The sequence below is a fragment of the Papaver somniferum genome, chromosome 1, assembly GCF_003573695.1.
Source record: "Papaver somniferum cultivar HN1 chromosome 1, ASM357369v1, whole genome shotgun sequence".
Taxonomy (NCBI): Eukaryota; Viridiplantae; Streptophyta; class Magnoliopsida; order Ranunculales; family Papaveraceae; genus Papaver; species Papaver somniferum.
Genome location: NC_039358.1, coordinates 206,528,465 through 206,541,363, shown reverse-complemented (window position 1 = coordinate 206,541,363; position 12,899 = coordinate 206,528,465). Strand labels below are relative to the sequence as shown.

The 12,899-nt window shown below is 37.2% G+C and overlaps 1 long non-coding RNA gene across 12 annotated transcripts; it reads right to left on the bottom strand.

Annotated features, from left to right (window-relative positions):
- Positions 1-513: 513 nt before the first annotated feature.
- LOC113313922 lies at positions 514-12,764 on the bottom strand. Of its 12 annotated transcripts, none has more exons than XR_003342137.1 (19): positions 12,351-12,762; positions 11,916-12,120; positions 11,732-11,824; positions 11,097-11,184; positions 9,522-10,320; positions 9,229-9,396; positions 5,573-8,213; positions 5,174-5,266; positions 3,799-4,184; positions 3,639-3,714; positions 2,558-2,733; positions 2,372-2,461; positions 2,107-2,292; positions 1,914-2,005; positions 1,653-1,831; positions 1,445-1,559; positions 1,185-1,339; positions 937-1,064; positions 514-832 (listed from the first exon to the last, which is right to left on the bottom strand). It is a non-coding gene; the product is annotated as an uncharacterized LOC113313922 (long non-coding RNA). The 12 variants fall into 12 exon arrangements; XR_003342133.1 differs by having other exon boundaries at positions 1,653-2,005; positions 12,351-12,416; positions 12,510-12,762; XR_003342127.1 differs by having other exon boundaries at positions 1,653-2,005; positions 5,573-7,703; positions 7,834-8,213; positions 12,351-12,761.
- Between the last annotated feature and the right edge of the window lie 135 nt (positions 12,765-12,899).

Here is a 12,899-nt window from a genome sequence, read left to right as displayed (position 1 = left end):
GATCCAAAAGCATGAGGTCAACTGTTACAGTTGATACAGAAGAAAGGGATCAACAATCATTGTTGATACAGAGAAAGATGTGCTACATCAAAAAGATTGGTGTCTTTTTGTTTGAGATGGTGGAAATCTCAATGTCATTGTCCTCCTACGTTTGAGTTAGAAGTGGCGATTAAACAAAGAACTTGTTTGTTTGCAGCTGACTCGGCGTCTGAATCTAAGTCAACCCCTGACTCGGACCCAGTCAGCAGTCAGACCGTTTGTTTTCCATTATGAGTCAGATCTGACTCGACCTCTGACTCAGACATAACCCCTGACTCGGACTCATTTGAGTCAGGTAACAAAATACCCCTGACTCATGGGACCAAACCACTGACTCACTTATTTCCGAGTCAGACGAGTCAGATCTGACTCAAAACAAACATATCGACTCAGATTCAGATGAGTCAGGTGATTTCACTTAGATCCAGATGATTCAGATCCAGACGACTCAGATGAGTCAGGAGTAAACAAACATGGTGAAAGTTTCCGACCAACTTGCATAGTATGTAAACTTTACATTGCAATCAAGCATTGCAGAAATGAAAACAAGCTGACAAGGCCCAACAACTGAAAAGAGTAATAGAGAGAAGAAAAACAGTACATAATTACATATGTAGAAAGAGCAAAATCAAAGAACTTGGAAATGTAAGTTGCTACTGAATCTCAATTTTGACAAAAAAAAATTGCACGATTGCGGTACCTTGTATTCCATCTTGGCATCATTCTTGTTTTCTCCCTGAACTTCTCTTTCAGTACTTTGTGTTCCTTCTTGACATCCCTGCATAAACCCAGTCTTACCCCACCGGCATAGCGCATCAATGATCAGTAAAGAGTCCTTGATAAATAGCAAAAGCTGCCACCTGATCTATGGAGAATACATGAGCGCAGATAATATACCTCTTGTTAGTGTCAATCTCAAGAGCCTTCTTAATATCAAGCTCAGCCAGATCAAAATCAACCAGATTGATATAAGCTTGGGCCGCTCCGTAAAGTGCCTTCACATTCTGGATCTCAATCTCCAGCACCTAGCAAATAACAGAATTCTGGCGTGTTCAGCACAACAAGAAAGGATATGATACAACTAGGATCAAGAAGCTATATAACCAAAACTTCAGAAGCTTCAGAAGAAGGGTTAAAGTTGAGACCTGTGTGCAAAGCTTCCCAGCCTCCTTGTAGGCTTGTAGCTTTTAGTTTTCAGCTTGCAGGCTGCATTGTTAAGGTTGCAGCTGACCTAAAGAGTCGTAGCCTGCTGCTTCTCCTCTTCACCGAAGGGAGAATCGTACTCGATGAATGTTGCAGCCTAACCCCAGAGACAAGAAAAGAAATACTTGGTCAGACTCAAATACTTCCCTGGATCAGTATGTAGAAGAAAAGATGTACTATGATATTTGTGAATAGGAAGTACCTTCTCATATATCTTGCATATTTATTGTTTACCCGCCTTAAACAGTGTATTACCTTCTCTCTTCTGCCAGAGCCCCAGCCTTCTCGCCATTGTCCATGTTCCGTGATTCCATACCCTGTAGTACATAGCATCAACACACAGCTTAAATAAGCAAAACCAAGATAAACCCCTCAAGTGTCAGAAAGCAGAAAAAGAAGATGTTTCTCACCAATCTTAACAAAAGATACAAGCTCAACTTTATAGAGACGGTTGAACCAGGAGGAACAACAGCAAGCTCTTGCTGAGACTCTGAAGAGCCAAAAGCATAATTGAGTTCCATAGTCTCAGGTGCCACCTCGAACTTTTTCATAGTCATTACAGCTCTACCAAGTCCACCAATTACTTCATCTGATCAAAGAAGCAAATTTGTTGGCCATCTCTATACCAAGCACAGTACAGCGCAGGAAGATACAATGACTCTCATCAGTACCGTTATCTGTCTTGAACTCGAACAGCTCTTCCTCATCATGGCCCTTTTTCAAAAATATGGATCCATCTTGGGGCGCTTCCCAGTTAACTTCACTAGAAACACAGAAACACAAGAGTTTTTATTTCTCTCATTCAGCATCATATGAGATCAAAACGAAAACGAGCCCATTCATACATCACACTCTTTAGATTACCTTCTTTATTTCTCGTATCCCTCTCCTTCTTTAAGAATCTTCTTTATGACTCTCTTGTAACTTGTGGTACGTCTGTCACAATCTTCCAGGAGAGCAACTCGAGAGTAATGAGAAGAGTCACATTTGGTGGAACAGCTACCTCCTGACCAGAAACTGGCCAACATTTCTCTACAAATCCATCTGCATCTAAACATACAATCACCATCAAGAAAGACCCAAGCCAACTTTATAGCAGATGAAGATCAAATGAGAAAAGAAAACCTACATTGGGGCTTCACCGTCAAGAGAACCTTCAATTCTAGTCCTTTAGATTGTGAAACCACACTCCCGTCATGAAGTTGACCCTCATATTTGACTGTATTGGTATAACAGAGCAACATGTCAGTCTACATCCTATCACCATACTCTCAAGCTCTCAATCAGGTAGGTCAACAGATAACAAAAAACATACCAAGAACTTTGTATAGGTCTTTGGAATTTCAAATTTCTCCCCCTTCAGTTTGAACCTTTTTGACGACTTCTCCGTCTTTGCAAATGTCCTTCATACTGAACCAGGAGAAGAACCAGCTTCGCTATAACCTAGTCGGCAGGGATGGTGAACATTGCATTCTCCCTTGATAACTTGCCCTGCCAGAAACAAAAATAACATCAATAAAAGAAGGTTCAAAACATACTCTTCAATCTCTTATTTTATTTTGATCATAAATTAGACCACACACACTGACACAAGACTTGATAATATATTGGTGGAGACTCTCCAACTACAATTCCAATCTGAGTAAGCGTACTGCACAAAACTTCTAATATGTATTTTCATATATACGAATGAAAAAGGTCTTGCACCTGTTTCTTTAAATAAAGTATTTATTACCCAGATTTCATTGCAGTACATCACATACAATAAAGCAAACTGTCAGTCTTCCTATGCAAACATAAAAATAATCATGAACCACCTAGCTATAAGACACAGAATTCAGAACCATTGAGGATAATGAACTAATTCAGACCGAAAATATGAATGTGACAACAAAAGTCCTACCAAAATCAACACTCATTACCATCATGTGTATCTGGTTTATTACTTAACAAGTTAGCTACGTCAAGCTCTACATAAGAGTAATGTGCATCAGTTCTGACAAGTCTATTGGCTAGTGTTTGACACTAATGTTTGTAATATTGATGCATCTTCTGAAACTGGGGTTAACCGAGGATATAATGCATCAGGTATCATGTGTCAAGATCTTGAGAATGATCCGATTTTTCCGACTTCTGCCAATCAATGTACTCTAGCTCTTTTTAACCCAAAAAACTGTCTGTCAAGCAGATTATGCTAATGGGGTAAGTAATGTGGTCTCCGAAGAAAAATACTTAAAAACACACAAACCAAAAATCTTGTTTGTACAAAATCTGAAGCTTACTTAAGATGACCTATAAAAGTCTGGTACATACTATAACCACATGAATTACCCATGAACCAAATCTATTAACATAATGGTAAAATACAATAAAACAAATTTGAAAATCTATGTTACCTGTTAGCTTTTCCGAGTCCGCTCATACCAAATTTGAAGGGAAGGGAGAACTGAAAGACACTCGGGACTGCTCCTGCTGCAGCAAGCATAGATGGAAAATCAAACACATATATTATCAATCTTGTATTATGATGAAGTAAATTCAACCAATCATTCTTACCGTGATTATCATAGCCTCACTTTTTTATAGTCGAATTTTCACATGGCCTTCCACATCTCTTTTTTCTTGTGCAAGCAGAAGAGAAGGTACAGGAGTAGAACATTCTTCTCGTGGTCCATGTCTTTCTTGTGCAGTAAGTGGAGAAGGAACAGGAGGAAAACACTCTTCTCTTGGACACCCATTCCCTTGAAACCTTAACACGAAACAGCATACTTTTTAAAGCCATTGTCTTGCACAAATATTTCCCAGCCTTCCTCAAGGTAGGTGCCATTTTGAGTTTTGTTCACTTCCACAATCAAACATGCTTCATTAGGACCCTGAACAACTGCCCATTCACATGCTGGAGATTCTTTGGGTAATCTAGGACAGCGTGCTTCAAAAATGTGCTGAAAATCGGAAAAGAAAAAAAAATCTTATGTTGGTAATACATATTACAGTAGCTAGCAGGAAACATACAATAGTGATGAACATGAAGTCATTAATTCAAGTATAAAGTAAATATAAATTGGGGATTAGTTTCTGAGTACATTCCAAGATACAATCAGAGAGTCTTGGTTGTGGAGTTTCTAGGTACATGTGGAGTTGTTTGGGTCATGATTCACAACAGAAGGCGACATAAACCAGTATAACTATCAGTTCTCACCAATCTATTGGCTTGTGTTTGACACTAATGCTTGTAATATTGAAGCATCTTCTCAAACTGGGGTAAACCACATCTGGCATTATGTGTCAGGATCTTCAGAATGATCTGATTCTGCTGACTTCTACCGATCAATGTACTCTAGCTCTTTTGGCCCAGAAACAAGTTTGTTAAGCAGATTTTGCTAATGGGGGAGAAGTAAACTAAGATTATTCTACCAGTTGACCAAAGTTGTAAGATTTGACCATCAAAAGACCTCTAGGCAATCACATAACCTCAAACAGTCCAAAATCTTGATGTTAACAACGGTAAATTAGTTCCTGGACCAAGTCATTAATATATACAAAACCCATACCCCTGACTCTATAAGCTGCACTCTCTCTAAAATTGCTATCACTTGCCCTCTCAAATATCTCGAGTCTCCTATTCTCATAGTTCGACGTTTATAACGGAAAATTAAAACTTCTTGCACAACAAATCAGGCAGCCTTTTTATTATTGAATTAGAAATCAAACAGGATATGTTACACTTAAACTTACATATTCAACTGCAAGAAAATAATCCTATATTTACTTATGTTTTATAAGCCATTGTCTCACATATTTCCCAGCCTTCCTCAAGGTAGGTGCCATTTTGAGTTCTGTTCACTTCTACAACTTAAAATGTAGACAATCTACCAAGCAAACCATTCAACTTCAGGACAGGTATTTTCAAACCATTATAATAAATACTTACTATGTAGCCTTCAGAAATTGGGCCAAAGCCTATTCCATAGTCTTTATGTGAATCATACATCACCGCCTGCCGGTTCCTTCCGTTCTTCCAAGCCTATAAAAATTCCATCAATGATCAATGGTATTCAAAATCAAAATTTATATGAAAAGGTTCATACAATGTATATTTCTAACGAAATTTTGAAGAAAAAACATGGTGCAGCACTATCAAATGTCTATTAGCAAATGGAGTTCCCATTCTTGACAAGGTTTGATAAAGTTCTAGGCAGAGAGATTTGAGAAATATTTCAACCATAAACAATCAAATCTAATAATAAGACCAAATAATAAACCTCAAATGGCTTCCAAATTGCAGGAATGAAAAAATTACTGGTTGAACATAACACAGTTATGAATTTACCTGATAAACAGGACCTGTTATGGCACAACACCAGCCAATACTCTTCCCTTACAGAATCCTAACTGATAAGACAACTCTGCCAACCAAAGAGTGTTAGCTTTTCCGATTCCGACCATACCAAAATGAATACATGATAAACCATTTTGTTTCATCTTCCTTCTCTTCTTTTTGGTCTTCTGAATCTTTAGAAACAACAACTTGGATTTATTTACCAACACCTTCAATTTCTTCATTTTCTTTTACAAATAACTTAAAAATCTATCCTACCCATTTCATATCTTACCCCCAATTTTGATTTCATAAAGAGAAAACAGATCAATTTGCATCAACTATCACTCACTCACTCTCTCTCTCTCTCTCTCTCTCTCTCAAGCTTTTGCTTTCTGTGTGTAAGAATAGGGTTCAGTTGCCCCAAATTAAAAATGTGCTTAAATATCTGACCAAACACTTTTTCTTGTTGTATTTACCCTCTACCAAATGGATAAGGGCACAATAGACCTATGACTCACTGTTTCATAAGGTGAAATGATCCAGAAGTTGCTTCAAGTTGAGAAATGAATTTGAGAAATCAAGTATCTGTTGAAATTGTAGTTAGTGGAAACTTCAATGTCATTGTCCTTGTACACTGAGTCACTGGTTGATAATAAGGTGGATATGAGTCATATGGTTTCCTTTTGAAGAGTAGTACATTTGAATTGCAGTAAAATGTACCATGGAACAGCTTTTAGAGATGCATTTTGATATCAAAACAATAATACGAGGACAAATGTTGCAGGAAAAAGAAGTTGGGTAAAGCATAACTCGAAAGAAAAGATATCACTCCCATAAACTCAATTATGTTGTGCGCATGCCCATTTCAGATGGATGGATAGCTGTTTTGAAAGCCAGGTTCCCAATATTTCCTAAAGAATTCAGTCCTCAGTATGTGGACTGGTCAATGGTTTATATGTGATAGAGGATATGAGATAACACGAAAAGTAACTGACAAGGCCTAACAAGCCTCTGCTACCACAAGTCTGTTCAATCATTTCACATCATAAATCTGATTCAATCACCTGGCAAACAAAACAATCTGTGTTGTAACCACCGGATAGGCCGCAAGGAGAGAGGTTTTCCTTGTAACAAAAGCATTAGAATTTCTTGATGAGTTTTTTTTGTAGATTCCCAGATAATTCAGTGTTTCAAAGATTTCTCAACCGCACCCTAAAATCCACAATTATTGGGAGCAAAGAAACTTACCATTAACTGTTAACTAATAGTAACTCCATTCAATTGACTTGTCTCAAGAAGCATTTGCCATTCAATTGACCTGTCTCAACTCTCAAGAAGCAGTTGCCAAAATTGCTGAAACTCGCATGATTTTTATAGATCTTGAACAAAACCAAGCCAAGCAATAACTTAAAAGACTTAAACAACTTGGGTTGAGACAACTCAATGTGCAGTGCTGTTGGTTTTAGAGAATGTTAAAGGAACAATAAATAGTCTTGATCCTGTAATATGCATTTATGTTAGCCACGATTGGCATTTGGGGAATACATCGTATTGCATTCAAATCCTGTAACTGCCATTCAAATGCTGGAAATTCTGTGGGAAATCTAGGACAGTATGCTTCAAAAATGTGCTGAAAATCGAAAAAAACAGAATCTTATGTCAACTACTAGGTAATACATACTACAGTAGCTAGCAGGAAACATACAATGTTGATGAACATGTAGTCGTTCATTCGAATACAAAGTTACTATGCAGTAAACGTAAATTGGGGATTCGTTTGCAAGTAATCCAAGATAGAATCAGTAGTTGTGGAATTTCTAGGTAAGCATGGAATTGTTTGCATCATGATCCATAACAGAAGGCGACATAAATCAATATAGCCATCAGTACAAGTCTATTGTCTTGGTTTGACACTAATGCTTGTAATATTGATGCATCTTCTCAAACTGGGGTTAATCGAGTCATTATGTGTCAAGATCTTCAGAATGATCTGTTTTTTCCGACTGCTGCCAATCAATGTACTCTAGCTCTTTTGGCCCAGAAACATGTCTGCTAATGGGGGCAAAGTAAACTAAGATTCCATGAATTAACCACAATTGTATGTTTTGACCATCAGAAGACCTCTAGGCAATCACATGACCTAAACGGTCCAAAATCTTGACGTTAGCAGCAATAAATAAGTTTCTGGACCAAGTCATTAATGTATACGAAACCCATATATATAATCAATCTTGTATTATTATGAGGTGAGTTTAACCAATCATTCTTACCGTGATTATCAGAGCCTCCCTTTCTAATCGTCGAATTTTCACATGGCCTTCTACCTCTCTCTTTTTGTGCAAGCAGAGGAGAAGGGAGTAGAACATTCTTCTCGAGGTCCATTTCTTTCTCGTGCAGTAAGTGGAGAAGGAGAAAGAGCAAAACACTCTTTTCTTGGACACTCATTCCCCTTGAAAACCTTAACACGAAACAGCATCCCACCATCAAGCCTAAAAGCTATGAAATCATACTTTTTAAAGCCATTTTCTCGCACAAATATTTCCCAGCCTTCCTCATGGTAGGTGCCATTGTGAGTTTTGTTCACTTCCCCAATCCATTCACATGCTGTAGATTCTGTGGGTAATCTAGGACAGTATGCTTCAAAAATGCGCTGAAAATCGAAAAAAAAACAAACAAAATCTTAAGTTGACTGCTAGGTAATACATATTACAGTAGCTAGCAGGAAACATACAATGGTGATAAACATGAAATCATTCATTCAGATACAAAGTTACCATGCAGTAAACATAAATTGGGGTTTAGTGTACGTATTCCAAGATACAATCAGTGAGTCTTACTTGTGGAGTTTCTAAGTAAACATGGAGTTGTTTGCCTGATGATCCATAACAGAAGGCGACATAAATCAATATAACTATCAGTACAAGTCTATTGTCTCGTGTTTGACACCAATGCTTGTAATATTTATTGATGCATCTTCACAAACTGGAGTTAAACAAGAATACAATGCAGCTGGCGTTATGCGTCAAGATCTTCAGAATGATTCGATTTAGCCAACTTCTGCCAATCAGTTTGGCCCAAAAACATGTCTGTTAAGCAAATTTTGCTAATGGGAGCGAAGTAAACTAAGATTTTTCTATCAGTTAACCACAATTGTAAGTTTTGACTATCAGAAGACCTCCAGGCAATCACATGACCTCAAGCGGTCCAAAATCTGACGTTAGCGGCGGTAAATTAGTTTCTGGACCAAGACAGTAATATATATGAAACACATACCCCCCACTCTATCACTTTCCCTCTCGAGTCTCCTACTCTCACAGTTCGACGTTTATCATGGATGGAATAGAAAATTAAAACTTCTTGCACAACAGATCATGCAGCCTATATATTATTGGATGAGAAACCAAAGAGGATATCTTACACTTGCATCTTTAAGTGCAAGAAAATAGCCTTATGTTAAATTATGTTTGTATAAGCCATTGTCTAGCATTTTTCCCAGCGTTCCTCAAGGTAGGTGCCAGTTTGAGTTTTGTTCACTTCTACAACGTAAATGAAGACAATCTACTAAGCAAACCACATATGATTTTACGACCAATACTGTCAAACCATTATAATAAATACTTACTATGATACCTTCAGAAATTGGGCAGAAAGCCTTGCGTTCTCACCTGTGGCTAATCCTTCAGGCTTTCCTGGTGACACTAGATCAGTGACGTACAGTATACTATCAGGGACATCCAAGGCGTGCCCTCATGCAACAGGTGCTGCAGCATATGTAAAAACATTCCATCCTGACTGGTCTTCCTCGGCTATTAAATCTGCTCTTATGACCACAGCTTTCGCCATGAACAGTACCAAATAATAAACAATCAAATCTAAGACCAAATAATAAACTTCAAATAGCTTCCAAGTTGCAGGAATGAAGAATTACTGATTGAACATAAAGCAGTCATGAATTTACCTGATACTACAGGACCTGTTAATGATTCAATTGATGAACAATTCAACCGATCCAGAGTGTTAACTTTCCCGAGTCCGCTCGTACCAAAACGAATACATAATAAACCATTTTGTTTCATCTTCTTCCTTTTCTTCTTTTTGGTCTTTTGAATCTTTAGCAATAACAACTTGGATTTATTTACCAACTCTTCTTCCAACACCTTCCATTTCTTCATCTTCTTTTACAAATAACTTAAAAATCTATCCTACCCATTTCATATCCTAGCCCCAATTTTGATTTCATAAAGAGAAATCAGATCAATTTGTATCAACTATCACTCTCTGTCTCTCAAACTTTTGCTTTGCTAGAATAGGGTTTACCCTCTACCAACATTTTTTCTTGTCATATTTACCCTCTACCAAATGGATAAGGGCACGGATAGACCTAATGTTTCATAAGGTGAAATATCCATCCAGAAGTTGCTTTTTAAGTTGAGAAATCAAAACTCTGTTGAATTTGTAGTTGGTGGAAATTTCAATGTCATTATCCTCAAGTTAAGAGTGGCGGTTAACAAAATGTTGAACCATTTTTCTACATGTATTGTACATAAACTTCCACATCTTGAATTCCTAAAACAAAGTAATCACGCCTAGTTTAGCTCATTAGCAACTGTAATTTCACAACAATACAGATACATTGCCAAAATGAAAAATGACTGACGTGGCCTAACAAGTCCATCGATTTTTGAATACTGCCGGCGCCGAGACAAAACCATTTTCCATGGCCTTTCTTGTTCATAAATATCGATAGTCTTTTCCATCTGCAATAGAAAGAATTTGAGAGAATTGTAAGTTGCAAGCTACCACAACATTAGAGCAATCAGTTGACACAAAAAACTACACTATAAGAACATAGCGAAGAATATACAGCACGTCAACATAACTGCCATACTTGCAAACTGTAAGCTCAGCTACCTTAAAATTATGTTATCGTGGAAATGATGGAATCCAAAATATGGATGAATGTGGGTACAAACTTTATACAGGATTCTCAAGTTAATCATACTATTTTGCTCCCTAGAAATTTCAAAGCTTTCCAAATTAGAGCTGCAAGTAATTTGTGGTATTAATTAATTGACGAAACATTAGTGCAGACAATTTCCTAAGGATCCAATATGAAGACTTGGTGCTAGTAGTGGTACAAAATATTCTTGTTTCTTTCCAACTTAGGTGTATAAGATGTTAATCATACTCTTATTTCGCTTTTGTGTAGCTCAAACTATACTAATCTGTTACATAAATCTGCATGAAGAGAAAAGAATAAATCAAATTACACTCTACTCGTAGTATATGAATTGTGTTAGTTTGAATGGCTAGCACTTAGCAGTTAGATTGAGTAGGCTGTAATATATATACAAGTTAAGGTGAAAGAATGAAAGTTGTGTAAATTGCCGTAAAACATTGTATGGCATTATCCAATGTCTACCAGCATATGGTATTCCCATTCTTGATAAATAGCTAGTTCAACCATAAGCAGTCGAATCCAAGTTGCAGGAACGAAAAGTGACTGTAAGGACCAACATATGTATGTACATACCATTTCAGCTTTGAATCAAGGGAAGTTTTAACTATCAACTGTGTGCTTGGCTTCTTGGTGATACTCTTGATATGTGATTGGGACGTACCTTAAGAATACACATGTAGGAATTATTAGACATGTATGTAAAGAAGAAACTGATAAGGTGACAGAGGTCTGAATTTACCTGATGCTCTTCAGTAGTTCAAAATTTCACATAAATGGGTTCAACCACAAGACGCTTTTCATATGTATCGTGGGGGTGTATAGTCATGTCTTTAGAACTTTTATCTAGAAACAAAGGTAATAGTTTGGCAAAATACCACTAAACCAATTCAACATATAGGACTTTTATCCATTCCACATCCAACTCATTATGCATAATAAGCATCTAGTTTACTAAACCAATATACAGGAACTCACAGATGGTATTCAACAGCAAAGTTCATAGAAAACATATTCTTAAGAAGTTCCGAAGAAGAAAAAACATGATGTGTCTACTAGCATATGCATTCCCATTCTTGACAAGGTTTTTTAATGTTTTACACGAGAAAAAATTTAACCATGGACAGTGGAATCCAACACCAATTATCAAACCTCAGCTTCCAAGTTGCAGAAATGAAAAACTGTAAGGATCAACATATGTATGTACATACCACTTCAGATTTGAATCGGGGAAAGCTTTTATAGGCAATTGTGTGCTCGGCTTCATAGTAGCTTTCACTCTTGATAACGCGGCCAGAAAGTACCTAAGAATACACATGTCGGAATCAATTAGACATGATTGTAAGGAAGAATATACTGTATAAACATAACAGGTTTCGCAACACTACCACACACCTTGAATTTAACCCAATTTCAAAGCTAGTGAATAATGACAGACATGAATCAAACATGGTTCCAACCCAGCTTTCTTGAACCTAGTTACGAAATTCCACCTCATTCTGACCAAATGAGCTTGTTCTTGTCCACGGCACTAACCATTTTTTTCTGTTTTTGCAGATGATATCCAGTTTCAGTGATAAAGCTATTACCACACCAAATCCTGAAATAAACAAAACAATAAACTTGTCATTCAGTGCATAATTAACACATCATATAAGTAAGCAGATGTCATGTTTGCAATACAGGAATCTTTAACCAAAACCCTCCTTCCATCCTTACATTTAAGAGTGACTTTTAGTGCCTTTTCTTTAAGAAAACAGTACATGAAAATTCTGATGATAAGCTCTAGTTGTTAAACATAGTGTAAATGTAATTGAAAATCTTTATTACCTGCTGGATGTTGAGTTGAGTAAGACCAAGTTGGCTTTTCCGGCTACTCCATCTGAACCTAAAACCCTAAATAATAAAAATTTGGGAAGAAAGTTTTTCATTAGGTTTCACAAATTTGGTGATCTAAGTTACCCGTGGAACACTAGAATGCCACAGCACCTGCAGATGCACTTGAACTAGCCACGTTCCCCAATCACTAGATCCAAGTTACCCAGGAAGGACGTAAATTCTTAATTTTTTCAGAGACCGCCCGCACCAATAAACCATTTTTTGTTTCTTCCCATACCTTCTATATCTTTCTGTTTCTTCATCTTCTTTCACAATCACTTGGATCTATTTGGATGTTAAAAACGGAAAACAAAGTAGGATCAACTCTCCCACTCCTCAAACTTTTCCATTTTATATGCAGGGTTAGTGTTTAGGGCTTACGGTTTGCCTCCGTGTGCTGAAATATCCTACGCATACATTTATAATTACCATCTACCCAAGGGGATAAGGGCGCAACAGATTTCTTGCACACTGTTTGCTAAGGTGGATAGTGGATACGCA